This window comes from Acomys minous, assembly GCF_964271855.1.
Source record: "Acomys minous genome assembly, chromosome: 12".
Taxonomy (NCBI): domain Eukaryota; kingdom Metazoa; phylum Chordata; class Mammalia; order Rodentia; family Muridae; genus Acomys; species Acomys minous.
In genome coordinates this window covers 92401858-92416235 of record NC_140493.1, presented here as the reverse complement: position 1 = coordinate 92416235, position 14378 = coordinate 92401858, and the positions used below count along the sequence as shown (strand labels likewise).

Genomic DNA, 14378 nt, shown 5'->3' with positions numbered 1-14378 from the left:
ATCACGTGATGGTTTCTGTCTTCTGGATTCTCACCAGCACTTCAGCCTCAGTGACATACCATCTCCACCTTGGCTCAGGCCCAACCCAATCAACTATGAACCCTCCATTGCTTCTCAGCATGATTGGGAAGTATTGGGGTATGCAAAGAACTTTTGTCAAGTCAGAGGAAACTCAAGGAAATGACGAAAGAACTTATCAATCTCCGAGAGTCAAGTCTGAGTTGAAAGTGAGATGGGAGGCGATTGGCTGGTTGGAAGCTCTAGGGCGGAGACCCTGTCCACCTTACTGACCCCTTCATTGGGCATGCACTCATTTCAGATCTGCCTTATGCCATGCTGGGACCAGTTGCTGGGACAACCACTGTACCTGGGGCAGATGACAGAAGCTCTGGCCCCGCAGAGTCCTGAACATTAGGACCTAAAGGGACACCAGCACCAATGACAACAGAACCATATTATGGAATGCTGAATTTCTTTACGAGAAGTTTAGAGACTCAGTGTACCCAGCGAGAATGCCTGACTCAGCCTTGGAGCATGCACGTCTTAGAAGTCAGGCAACATTTCAGGCGGGGGGAGGTAAGTGACCAAAGCATGAACGATTGATGGCTTTGGTAAATAGCAAGGAAACAAAGGAAAATTAAAACCCACAGCAAACAGTTATGTTTAACACGCAGTGAGTGGTGGAGGGAGGTTAACTGAAGAGTCTCTCTCATGATAGTCTGAGCTTCTTCCTGGATTTCTTGGACCTGTGGATTTTTTGGTGTGTATTCCTTTGGGTGTTAATAAAAAACATGACCAGGGCCTGGGGGGGTGGGGCCTGGAGAGATGGCTAAGAACACTTGCTTCTCTTGCAGAGGTCCTGGGTTCAGTTCCTAACACTTAGAACCACTGGTAATTCCAGTTGTAGGGGTTCTGAGGTCCTTGTCTTGCCACCATGAGTCCTGCATGCAGGTGGTGTACATAAGTCACACACACACACACACACACACACACACACACACACACACACACACACACACAATTGTAAAAAGAAACAAACAAAAACAACAATAAAAAACCCTCCCACAACTCTGAACAAATGAATCATTAGAATTAGAAGTCTAGAGAGTACAATTAATTATGGTTTTAATTTGAATTCATTGAGGCATTTGCTTACTTAACCTCTCTCCCGAATCCCCCACCACCCCCTTTTTGGGACATGTTCTCATTATGTAGTCTTGGCTGGCTCTGAACTTAGTATGTAGAGTAGGCTGGTCTCGAACTCATAGAGATCTGCCTGCCTCTGCCTCCCGAGTGCTGGGGCTAAAGGTGTGCATCACTGTGCCCAGCTCATGGAAGCGTCAATTACCATACTCCAGGCTTTGCGGCCAGCCATTCATTTCCCTCTTCCTCAGACATGCAAATGCTTACATCTGAATACAGTGTTGTCTTTTTGATATGCTTCTTACTGTGAAATGTAAATATTTTAAGGGATATTTATATTACAAACGTAAAAGAATGTCTTAGGAGCTGGCTCAGTCAGTCAAGGGAGAGTCTACCCAAATCAGAGAGCTCCCTGTTCAGTGAGAACCCCCAACTTGAAACATAAGATGGGGAACAATACAGGAAGATGCTTTATATTGACTTTTGGTCTTCACATGCTCATACACAAGTGAGCACACTTGCACACACACACACACACACACACACACACACACACCCCTCTAACAAAATTCTTGAGTGCATTTCTAGTAGGAAGAATGGAAGTAAACAAACACCATTTTTTCTTGTTTACATGGCTCTCTATAGACTTTGTTTCCTTAAGTGTCTTTTGAGTTTTGGAACGGCAGGGTGCTCTATTCCATCCTCCGGGGAGCAATAAGCTCTGAAGGGTGTCGTTGGGGCAACCAGGGTGTCTCCACTCACCTTGCTCAGCTGGGCAGAGAATTCCTAGGCTGCTCCCGGCCCATCAAGATCACTGAGTTTCTGAGAAGCTCTTACCCACAGCAGTGTGCAACGAGGGAAGACCCCTGTGTCTGGACTTGTCTGCGTGGAGTTCCCTGTTAGGTGTCACACTGAGGACAAACGGCTAACTGGAGTGCCTATTAACATATCAGAGCAGATGCTGCCTGCCTGGTTCTCCCAGGATCCCTCAGCCGACACGTGTAACAGTGTCTGTCCTCCTGGCCGGCACACCCTGTTCTCCAGCCAGGGACTAGGCTGGACTGCCTTTCTCCCAGCTGCTCTTCCCTATACAGTCCAGCCATCTTGGCCATGTGGTCCTTTTTCCCTCTTGCCCTCCTGGCAGCTGCTCTTGGTTCTACCCTCCCCCCTCCTCACAGGGCCCCTGTCAGTTGCCCAGTCATGTCCACTCTGGATCTTTCTAGATACCTCTGGCTATGCTCTCCCTTCTATCTACAACAAACCTCTTTCACTGCCCCTGGGAGCACTCATGCCCTCCTTTTATTCCCCTTTTTTTTTAAAAATTTGTTATTGTCTAGGGGCTTTGATCCAGTTTGTTTTCTCTGCCAGTTAAAAGAAATAAAAGGCAGAGAAATTGGCAGGTAGCAATGGGGGAAATTCTCTAATGTAACAAACAGGAACAGACAGAATCAACTGATCAAAAAAAGCTTTTAATCTGGGTGTGGTGGCATACTCCTTTGATTCTAAGCAGTCGGATTTCTGTGAGTTCAAGGCCAGCCTTGTCTACGAAGTCCAGGACAGCCAGGGTCACACAGAGAAACCCTGTCTCTAAAAACAAAAAAAGAAAGGAAAAACAAAACAAAACAAAAAAACAAACAAACAAACAAAAGGGAAGTGTGTGTGTGTGTGTGTGTGTGTGTGTGTGTGTGTGTGTGTGTGTGTGAACGAAGGACAAGGAAGCCAAAGCCCAGCTTCTCCTGGAGGCTTGGAGAGTTTAGTCTTTGAAGAGCTTTCCTCACTAATTGAGAGTTGGTCGTTTGGCAGAAAGACTGATTGGCTCGCAACTGTTGTCCTGATGGGGTTTGAACCTGTTGAACCAGTCCAGGGGCCTCCTGGCAGGAGGGAAAGCCCAACAGCTCTTTGTTTTAAGCTTCCAAGCTTTTGTTTCAGGACAGTATTTGGTCTGAAGGAAAACCCCCAAGCACCCCAAAAGGGGTTAAACTCAAGCTGGAGTATAGCAGGCTTTCTGGAGGATAGATGAAAGCAAGTATTTCCCAGGAATTTGGCAAACAGGCTTCCGCCTGCACTGACATGTACCTGTGCTGGCCTCCAGGCTCCACAAGTCCCCTATGCTGTGCATTTCAAAGTCCAGGCTAGCCTGCCCCTTCTCCCCTCCCCTTCCCTACTCCCCCCCCCCCCCCCCCGCCTCTTCCCTACTCCCCCCCCCCCCCATGCTGGCCCCAGGCCGGTGCAGCTCCCAACCTTCCCTCCTCCCAGGTACCTGGCTTCTACACAACCTCAAGGCTTTTCCTCTACCCCTTCTCTTCTTCTCTCTCAAATGATCCTGGCCATGTGCAATATGTCTCTTTTTCTCTCTGCTTTGGACTCTTCCAGATGCCCCTGTCTGTTCTTTCTTTCTTTCTTTTTTTAAAAAATATTTGTTTATTTATTGTGTGTACAGTATTCTGTTTACATGTGTGCCTGCATGACAGAAGCGGGCACCAGAGCTCATTATAGATGGTTGTGAGCCACCATGTGGTTGCTGGGAATTGAACTCAGGACCTTTGGAAGAGCAGACAGTGCTCTTAACCCCTGAGCTATCTCTCCAGCCCCCTGTTCTCTCTTTCTTATCTACAATTAAAAATCTCCCCACCCCACCCCCATATCAAGGAGCAGCCATTTTAGTGCTTTCTTTACTGCGTCCTCACTTATACACGGGAGGGCGAGAAAGATGCCAGCCGTCTTGGAGGTTCGTCATCTTTATGGCCCCTCTCCTTGTCTGTCTGTCCATCAGGAACTCTATCTAACTACCAGTCCTTCAACATGGGCGAGGCCTAGATTAGAGGCGGAGGGTGGCTTAACTCCCATGTGGATGCTCTTAGCAATGCCTCACCTGGCCAAGCACCTGTGAATTTAGAGGAGGCCCCTTCCAGAGCTGGGAAGACCTTCAAATCAGCTAGGCAGGAAGTGGCTGGACTAATTTCTGTTAAAGAAGCCACTTCTCAGAGAGGCGGGGGTGGGGGGTGGAGGGTGGAGGCCTGGGGTGGGGAAGGACGGGGGCAGTCTGCAGGCTTGCAGATGTGGTTCACAGCATGCCCTTGAGGGGCCTGAAGCTCATCAAATTTTTTCCTTTTGTTTTTTATTTTTGTTTTTGTTTTTGGAGACAGGGCTTCTCTGTGTAGCCCTGGCTGTCCTGGAACTCCTTCTGTAGACCAGGCTGGTCTCGAACTCACAGAGCTCCACCTGCCTCTGCCTCCTGAATGCTGGAATGTGCTGGCTGAAATTTACCAGTCTTAAAACCAACATCAAAAAGCTTCGCTATTCCCAACATAGCTCCTCCCTGGGGACACTCATCTCTCTCAACAACATCGCAGTGTCTCACCTCATCCTGCCGCCCCAATCTAGAAGAAAGCTGTTCTTGACTTGACATCTAAATGCAAACGAAACAAACCTTTCCTGGCAGCCCCTGGCCTCTTTTTACTTCATTCCTTGCTGGTCTTGGTTGCACCTGAGCGACTCTGACATTTCCAGAGGAAAAATTTGGCAAACTCAGGAGGGCTATGGGACAACTGAGGAACAGAGCCAATTAAACGAAGGAGATGGAATCCAGTTGACAGAGCTAAGGGGACAGGAAGAAGGAAGAGGGTGGCTTTGAGCCGCTGCCAGTCCCAGAAGTCTACACTGTGATCCATACTGTGTCCTTCCAGGTGACTCACGTATTCAACAAACCCTCAGAAGCACACGGTCCCTGTTCCCGTGGGCCCCCAATGCCACCTGCAGGTGAGGCAGGAAACATAGGCTGACGGGAAAGGTATGCAGGCTAGGCAGCATGGAACAGGGTCATCAATCTACCTGAGGGGAAGGCCATGGGAGAGGTAAGGAGGGAGAACAGTGAAAGCGCTGGTGGAAGGGGGTGAGGCTGTACACACCAAGGCCCAGAGACGCGAGGGTGAACTGTTACTAAAAGCCACACTGGAGTTGTGGCTTCGAGGGGCTCCCCACCTTCAGGCTGTGGGTGCTCACGTCAGATTCAGGTCTCAGAGGCCTTCCTGCCCATGCCCATTATCCCTGTCTGTGTACGGTGACACTGGAAAAGGGTTGTGTTTGATAGAGACCCCTAAACCAGAGTCAACCCCTGATCCGGAACGGCTGCCTCTGTCATCCTGTCAAGGTGCTCCAGGGAGAAGATGAGCCTTGGCGAGTTTTGGCAACTTGTTTAAGGCCAAACAGCTAGTTGGGATAGGCAGAGCCTGGATTTTTGGCTGTGTGTGCCAGCCTGGCTCAAATCTTACATAAAGGGATTTAGACATGCTTCTGGAAATGTGTTCTTAGACTATCCAAGGTGGCTATAGTTTTGCTACCTGAGGGTCTTAATGAACTCTGTTGCTAGGAGAAATGAGAGGGTTGAGGTATTCTAAGAAGCTTTTGAATATACGGTGGCTCTCGTGGGACAGCTGCTCCTAGTTAGGAGGTTTGGCTGACCTGGAGGCTACAACCTGGGGCAAGCCGGAAACTGATGCCAAGCTGCTCCTTTGCTAGCTGCCTCACAGCTATGGCTGCAGCGCCCCCTTGTGGACATACTACACACTAGGAAATTGTCAGACACACTAGCTTCACAGCTGGAAGGGAAGCATTCTTTCTTGGAAGACAGTACCTCCTCCATACTTCTGTTGACCAGAGAAGAGACATAAGGTGAGGGTTGCACTTTGGACTTCCGGCCGTCCTGGGTTCTTCCTCTTGTAATGCTATCAGCTCAGTCCCCTTTGCTACTGAAGCAAAGCCAGGGAGCAGTCTGGAGTGTGGTTTCCGCTGTGCCCAGACAGGCTTGCTCTCAGGATTCTTCTGGTCAGCGTAAGGCTGGGTCCACAGGACAGAGAAAGGCGCTGAGGGAGGTGGAAGCCTGCCGGACTGTAGAGTGCCAAGTCTCCTTTGGCCTCCAGGGGGTGCTGTGGAGCTGAGTTTTTCCTGCTCTGGTAGCAACCGCCAAGCACAAGGAAGCTTTCCCTGAGGACAAAGGGCGTGTGTTTTATCAGCTGACTGCTCTTGCACAAGGCTCTCAGCCTCTCTGCAAATGTTTCTCAGTCTGCACAAGGATAAAGATCTAGTCCTGCCCCCCTTACCTGGTATTGGAGGCCTAGAGGGAAGTGCAGTTTGGCCTAGGGGCTTGCAGCAGAGTGGGCGTATGCAGTAAGCCTGTGTAGAGGCCAGCAGCTGACCCTGTCTGAGGCTGGCCTCTGAAGTGGATATGAGTACCGTACAAACGTCCCAAGACCAGGCCACCAGCAGATGACGCAGCCTATACTGCAGGGCTTGGATGCTAAGCGTTGTGTTTCCCCGCATGGGTCTTCTGACCTTTGCTTAGGGAGTATGTGAAGGTAGAAGAAGGCCGGGGCTCTAAAGAATCAGGGCGCGGTGGCACACGCCTTTAATCCCAGCACTCGGGAGGCAGAGGCAGGAGGATCACTGTGAGTTCCAGGCCAGCCTGGGCTACAAAGTGAGTCCAGGACAGCCAAGGCTACACAGAGAAAGCCTGTCTCCAAAAACCAAAAAAAAAAAAAAAAAAAAAAAAAAAGTCAGCTACAAACACACAAGTCTCTGTTTCCTTATCTGTGATATGGGCGGTAACCATTTCCTCTGGAAGGCTGTTGTAAGGCACGTACATAGTGGCTTTAAAGAGACAGAGAATTGGGGTCAGATGTGGGCTCATCCCTGGAGATTGAGCTGGGACAGTCAGAACCTGCTGTTAGTCCCTGACTCCCGTGGAGAGATTCTGGAGTGTCGAGAGTGGGCCTGGGCCTTGCTAATGCACTCAGCTGACCAGGGGCCGGGAATCAGCGCAGCGCAGGGAAGGAGCTAAGAGGGGCTGAGGCCTGGCAGGATCAGGGAAAGGGCAGGTAGGAGGGGTGTGTGAGATGAGTCACTCACCTCCCCCCCCCCCCCCAGCTTGGTGGGATGCGGAAGGAGTGAGGAGGCCCCGCTGCCTGGCAGTACCGGGTGCAGACAAACCAGGTAGGGAGGCAGCCCTGGGAAAGGACATGGCACCCTGCCAGCCGCACCCACTGGCCAGGCCTTACCCTACCCTGTTTAACTCGTAGGGTGGGGGTGGGAGTGAAGGAGAGACATGGGTGAGGAATCTCAGTGTGTGAGGCTGTGTGGGGATCTGAGGTGAGGGCCCTCTGTTTTCTTCTTCCTATTACCCCTGAATCCTGAAGCTGGATTTCTTCCTGCAGGCTGGATATGGAGGAGGAGGAGGAGGAGGAGGAGGAGGAGGCTCACAGCTGCCCCTCCCTGACCTAAGATGTAGGCCCCAGGTGTACCAAGCTTCGTGTAGACTTTTAGACACACCTGGTCCCATTGGTTCTAGGTGGACGCTCAGGGGTAGCTGTGTGGGCTGTGGACAAAGCACATCCTGTCCAGAGATGCAGGCACAAGTAGGGCCAGCTGAGGGCAACAGGCAAAGGAAGCTCAGGTAGGTGATTAGAGGAGGGAGGAAGCATGGGGCCTAGGCAGGGGGTTATGTGGGAGAAGGGACTGCTGATGACAAGTTACTACAAAACAAGACAAACTCACCGTCTCTTTGTTTTGAGGGTGTGTTTCTTTAGTCCAGATCGCCACCAAATTCAGGATCCCCCCTGCCTCAGATGAGCCTTCTGAGTGCTGGGAGTGCAGGTGTGTCACTGTGGCTGTTCCAAAACTTGTTGTTTCAGAGTACTGGGGGCACAAGTTTAAAAACGGGATGTATGGTTAAAATGACAGTGTAGGTAAAAATCACCTTCCTTCTGGAGGCTGCGGTGGGGAAGGGTTGAGAATCCATCTTGTTTATTTGTTTGTTTTTTGAGGCAGGGTTTCTCTGTGTAGCCTGGGCTGTCCTGGATTTGCTTTGTAGACCAGGCTGTACTCGAACTCACAGAGATCCACTTGCTTCTGTCTCCCAAGTGCTAGGGTTAAAGGTGTGTGCCACCACATCTGGCTTTGATGGTTATTCTTTTTTGTTTGTTTGTTTGTTTTTTGTTTTTTGTTTTTGTTTTCAAACAGGGTCTCTCTGTTTAGCCCTGGCTGGCTTGAACTGGTTTTGTAGACCAGGCTGGCCTTGAATTCACAGTGATCCACCTGCTTCTGCCTCCGGAGTGCTGGGATTAAAGGCGTGCGCCACCATGCCTGGCTCTTGATGGTTATTCTTTTTTGTTTTGTTTTGGTTTTTTTGCTTTTGTTTTTTGCTTTTTTTGCAACAGGGTTTCTCTGTGTTAGCCTTGGCTGTCTTGAACTTGCTTTGTAGACCAGGCTGGCCTCGAACTCACAGCAATCCACCTGCCTCTGCCTCCCAAGTGTGGGGATTAAAGGCGTGCGCCACCTCGCCCGGTTTGATGGTTATTCTTAACTGCCGACTTGACAGGACTTAGAATCAAGCAGGAGACAAGGCTTTCGGAGCGTCTGGGATCTTGTTTCCGGAGACGTGAGAGGACGCATTCTTAGCATAGCTAGCAGCATTTGTTAGGATGGGGTCCAGGACTGAAAAAAAAAAAACAACAAAAAAACAAAACCAACCAAAAAGACATCATGTATCAGGCCCCCAGACCTTAGCACAATTAACTCCATGATGAAAGTACCATTCAGGCCATAAAACTGAGCGCATGGTACCACCAGCCAAAATGAAAACAAAGACCTAATTCATCACTGTCCGTAGTTCTGGGAAAGTCTCTAAATGTATTAACCTTGCTATTTGGCTTTCTGTAGGTCTGTTTCTGATGAGTTGTTCTTGTTAACTGGAGTATTATCAACCCAGGATACCGTTTTGGTGTTTAAAAGCTCATCCTGGGAAAGATTCAGAACTACAGTGAGATCGTGACACACAGTGCAGTCACCACTGTGACTTTCTGCTGGTTTAAACCCGTGTCTGGGTAGTCTTGTCTAGTGGACACCCCACAGTAACAGAGCTGAGCACCAGCCCATGGCTCTCTGCTTCCTAATAGTGGATGTGATGTGACCATCTTCCTGATGCTCCTGTCACCGTGCCTTCCCTGCTACAGTGGACTGTCCCCTCAGACCTTGAGCCGACATCAATGTTCCCTTTGCTACCGTGCTTCTGTTAGGCTCTTTGTCATAGCAACCAGACAAATAGCTAATGCACCACTTCCTTGTTTGTCCAGTTTCTAGAGCTGTTTGAATTCTTTCCTTGGCTGGAGGGCCCTTCTTCATTTTACCTCTGTTTCCACGATTGTGTCTCTTCTGACCTTTTTCTTCCCTCCTGCCCCCCCTCCTCCTCTTTTTCCTTTTCTCTCTGACTTTGATGGTGCTGTCTCCTTCTCATAAGACCTTGTCACTAAATTGCACCCAACCAGATAATCTACCTTCAGTCGCAGGACATTTAACTTTTTTTTGGTTTGTTTGTTTGTTTTGCTTTTTTGAGACAAGAGTCTCTCTGTGTGGCCTTGGCTGTCCTGGACTCGATTTGTAAACCAGGCTGGTTTCGAACTCACAGTGATCCGCCTGCCTCTGCCTCCTGAGTGGCTGGGAGTAAAGGCATGCGCCTCCACCACCTGGCAGGACATTTCACTTAACCACCTTCTCCAAAGTCCCCTTTGGCTGATCCTATTATGGGCTGGCTGTCCCAGGCAGGATGGTAAAGATATAATGCCAGCTTCTCAAACAGCCATGGATAGGTGCATCTTTGGTGGGCGGCTCTTCTGCAGGTGGCATTGGAAGTAGGCAAAGTCGACATGTGGGATGACCAAGGAAAGGGCACTGCAGATGGCAGGGCCAGCTGAGCGAAGGTGGGGTCTGAGGAACCTAAGTGGTCCATGACAGCTCCTGTGGGTGATTGCAGGAAGGCGTAGCTTTGGGGACCAGGGTTAGAAAGCCTACTTGACATGGCCAGTGCCTTAACCCTGGGCAAGTGTGTCCTGAGTATTAGGATAAGGGTTAGGGGGTCTGAGGCCAGAGAAGTTTGTTTAATTTTGTTTTTGAGACAGGTTCTTAGCCTGTAGTCAGACTGGCCTGGAACACACGGGTGATGCTCCTGCCTGAGGCTTCTGTGTGCTGGGATTATAGGCATAAACCACATGCTCGGTTTGAGAGAGGAAACTGGGGTTGTGGAATCAGAGGTGGGGGTGGTACACTTGGAAGAAGGAAGGGAACACAAGCTATAGGGAATCTCTGAAGCTGGAAAGGCAATCTTATGGGGTGTCCCCCTGCCCCACAGCTTCCCGAAGGTCAGCTTTTGAAGACACCTTGACTTTAGCCATAAATTGACTGGGGTTGGTTGGTGTGCTGGGTGTTGGGTGTTGGGAGTGTCATTGTTCAGGGCTCATCCCTCTCAAGTCTGTCTCTTCTTCTTCGGCTACTAAGCAGGGCCAGTCTGATCATTGTTGTTATCTACCCCCAAATGTCTTCCAGCGTCACCGCTGCTGACAGGCGCAGAGGCAGCATCATTATTCCTTTCTCCAGCCTTGTGCCTCTAATGCGTTCCTACTTTCGTGTTCTGAGTTGCCTCTGAACACCCCGCATTCTTTCTCCATTTGCCGGGCTGCCCAACTCTGCACGACTCAGGGATTGAAGTGACAGGGGTGACGAGGGAGTGAAGAAAGGACAGACGTACAGACATCCCCAAAAAGAGCTGGGGTCGTGTAGTCTGTGCTCGCTCTGATGAAGGGCACCAACTACAAAAAGACCTGGAACCTCAGCGAATTTACTCTGCGTAGGATACGGAGGAGGAAACTGGCTAGTGTTGGCAGGAGTGTCTGTAGGTGAGCTGTGCCAGGCTGTAAACATCTGGGAAAAGGAAGATGTTCTCCCAGCACTCTGCTAAAATTCACACACAGGCGAGAGGAAGGCTTTGCCAATTCCCATGGGTCTGAGGAATTCGGGTTCTCGTCAACAATACACACTCACTCAGGAGTCCATCTGCTCCCTGCACTTTCCCTCAGGGCTCTTCCTCTTTCTCACAGGAAGCTGTCTTTGTGTCAGAAACATTCTCCTCATACCCATCCTGACCCTTAGGAACACTGCCTTCCCCTCCCTCCCTCCCTCCCTCCCTCCCTCCCTCCCTCCCTCTCTCTCCCTCCCTCCCTCCCATTGCACATGTAGCAGAGAGAGCAGGTTCTCACCAGGCTTTGTGGAAACATCCACCTCCGCCATTTTGTTTGTCTCTTCTAGCATGATGGACGTGTCACATGCAGTCCCTGAACTGGTGATGGTGACAAACAGGTATCAAAGAGTGTGGTTGACTGTGGGCCAGGTACCACTTTACCCACGGTTTGCTCAGCTCCCTCAGAAACTGGAAGGTAAGTATTTTTTTAGCCCCATTTTAGAGATGAAGAAACCAAGTCTCAGTCTCTCTCTCTCTCTCTCTCTCTCTCTCTCTCTCTCTCTCTCTCTCTCTCTCGTAGTGCTTTCACAGGATACAGTTTTAAGTCAATGGTGACTCTCCTTAAACCAGGACCACTTGGGTCCAAGGCCTGTGTTCTAAATCTGGACCGTGCTGGCTTTATCTTTGCACATATGTTTTAGGGGAGATTACGCAAATGGGGCAGGGTAATGAGTGACACTATACCCAGGTGTGGTGCACTTTGAAGGTCAAGCTGGTCACTGCTTTCCCACATAGTCACTCATTAATCTTAACTACCAAGCTGCATGCTGCCTGGCCTTGGTTTTAGAGCTCTTCCGACAGGGCTTTCTCCCACCTAGAACTATCCTACTTTGTGGAGAGCACCACGGGGGCCTGGTCCTGCATCTCATTCGTCTTTGTGTTCTGTACCTGGTGCAGTGGCTGGCTCAGAGTGCGTGCGTGCCTACCTGGCACAGGGGCCAGTGGGAGAAATGAGCGATGCTTCCTGTACACGGCTTTGGGAGAAGCAGGGAGCTGCTCAGGGCTTTCTCTGCAGCCACCAGATCCTGGGGTGGTGGGAGTGGGGGCTGAGACTGTGAACTCCTTCTGAGCCCAGGCTGGGTCCCTGCTCAAGCCTCATGTCCCATAGGAACATTTGAGACTGGTGTAGAGGTGTGCCTGTCACCCAGAAGTCAGGGGGCTGAGTCAGGAGAGTCAAGAGTTCAAGTCTAGCCTGGGCTTCAGAGTGAGATCCTGTGAGATTAAAAAAAAAAGGTAATAAAATAAAATCTGATTTGATTGAAATTGTGGTTCTGAATATACTACAAATGTGGAAGTGATCATACATGTATGATACAGTTCAGAAACTTAAAAGTACGAAGGACATAGCGTGGAACAGTAGACCCTTGGGATCTGGGCTGTCACTCTCCTTGGTAGCCCTCTGAAGATACATGCACCTTTACAGACGTAGATGTGTATATAAATGAACATACATAAACAGTTGCCAACTCCAAGGGCCAGCAGGATGACTCTGTGGGTAAAGGCACCTGGGCTTGCCACCTGTGCTCCATTCCCAGGACCTACATGGTAGGAGGAGAGGACAAACCGCTGTAAGGTGCTCTCTGACCTTCACACGTCTGATGTGACCTCCACCCTCCGCAATACATAAGTATAATAAAGGACCTCACACGTCATAGCAGTCACTGTGCTGCTCTGCCACTTTACTTTTTAGTTTCATGGGATACGGTGAACGGCTTTCCTACTGGCATCACATAGAGTTGTCTTGTTTATTGGTGATTGCCCAGCACACCAGTATACACGGGCAGCACACAGTAGGTGGTATACACCAGTATACACGGGCAGCACACAGTAGGTGGTATATACCAGTATACATGGGCAGCACACAGTAGGTGGTGTACACCAGTATACACGGGCAGCACACAGTAGGTGGTATACACCAGTATACATGGGCAGCACACAGTAGGTGGTGTACACCAGTATACAGGGGTGGCACACAGTAGGTGGTGTATACACCAGTATACAGGGGTGGCACACAGTAGGTGGTGTACACCAGTGTACAGGGCAGCACACAGTGTGTGGTGGTATACAACACCAATGTACAGGGGCAGCACACATTGGTGGTGTATTCCAGTGCACAGGGAAGGAACACGGTGGTGTACGCTAGTGTATAGGGGCAGCACACAGTGGGTGGTCAGGAATTCCCAGTCTTTTGTTGGCGTAAACAAACTGTTTATACCACGTGTCATTTTGCAAAGGTACATCTGGATGGATCAAAAATTACCTTTCAGGATGATGAGATGTCTCAGTGGGCAAAGATGCCTGCTGCTAAGCCAAGCAACCCAAGTTCTATCCCTAGGACCCACACATGATGGAAGGAGAGGACCCACGATTCTTCGATGCTCTCTTACTTTGTACGCATGCGCCATGGCAAGCCACACAGTAAGTGAATGTGAAACATTACGTTTAAAACTGAAAAGATTTATATTCTCTCTCTCTCTCTCTCTCTCTCTCTCTCTCTCTCTCTCTCTCTCTCTCTCTCCTTCCCTCCCTCCCTCTCTCTGTATGCAGGTGCCCTTAGAGGGTGTTAGATCCACTGGAGATAAAGTTACACATTTGTGAACTACTTGATGTGGGCACAGGGAACTGAACTTGGGTCCCCTGAAAGAGCAGCCTGTGTTTTTAACTGCCTAGCCATCTCTCCAGCCCACATTAAAACTCTTGATACACACTGGGACTTAATATGTATATAATTATACTGATTTTTTACCACAATTGAAGGATGTGTGATGTCCAGGTCCAGGTCTCCAAATCCCTAATAAACAGTAAGCTATCAACATTATCGTTTCTTTACCCATTTGTTTGCTTATTTCCTCTTTTTTTTTTTTTTAGACAGGGTTTTTCTGTGTAATTTTGGCTGTCCTGGAACTCACTCTGTAGACCAGGTTGGCCTGGAACTCACTCTGTAGACTCAGAGATCCACCTGCCTCTGCCTCTGCCTCCTGAGTGTTGGCAGGCGTGCGCCACTACTGCATGGTTTTTATTCTTAAGTCTTGGAAAACCAGGTCTTGTTATGCAGCTGACCTGGAACACAAACTCTCCTTCTCCTCACCCCCAGGTCCCAGGATGTCAAGCACACACCGCCACGCCCAGCACAGCCCTTTCCATAGCTGACATGTGAAAAGTGAGATTTCCTGGCAATCTGGATCTGCTTTCTCTTCTCTTGTGAGAAGCTGTGTATTTGCATACATTCAACTGCAATTTGCAAAGCTTTTGGTGGGAGCTGTCTTTATATTCTTTGCACCTTTCCTCTGTGGTTGCTGCTGTCTTCCTTTTCTGTAGGCATCTTATTGGGCCTCAGGATTTCAGCCTTGGGTCCATGATAAAGGCTGTGAGTATGTTCCTCGTTGTCATC

General features: G+C 49.6%; 1 long non-coding RNA gene across 2 annotated transcripts; it reads left to right on the top strand.

The window, feature by feature from the left end:
- Window positions 1-5711: 5711 nt before the first annotated feature.
- On the top strand, window positions 5712-13789 carry LOC311578852. Of its 2 annotated transcripts, none has more exons than XR_014772971.1 (4): window positions 5712-5814; window positions 7487-7591; window positions 11275-11402; window positions 13535-13789. It is a non-coding gene; the product is annotated as an uncharacterized lncRNA (long non-coding RNA). The 2 variants fall into 2 exon arrangements; XR_014772972.1 differs by lacking the exon at window positions 5712-5814 and adding an exon at window positions 7245-7287.
- The last annotated feature ends 589 nt before the right edge of the window (window positions 13790-14378 follow it).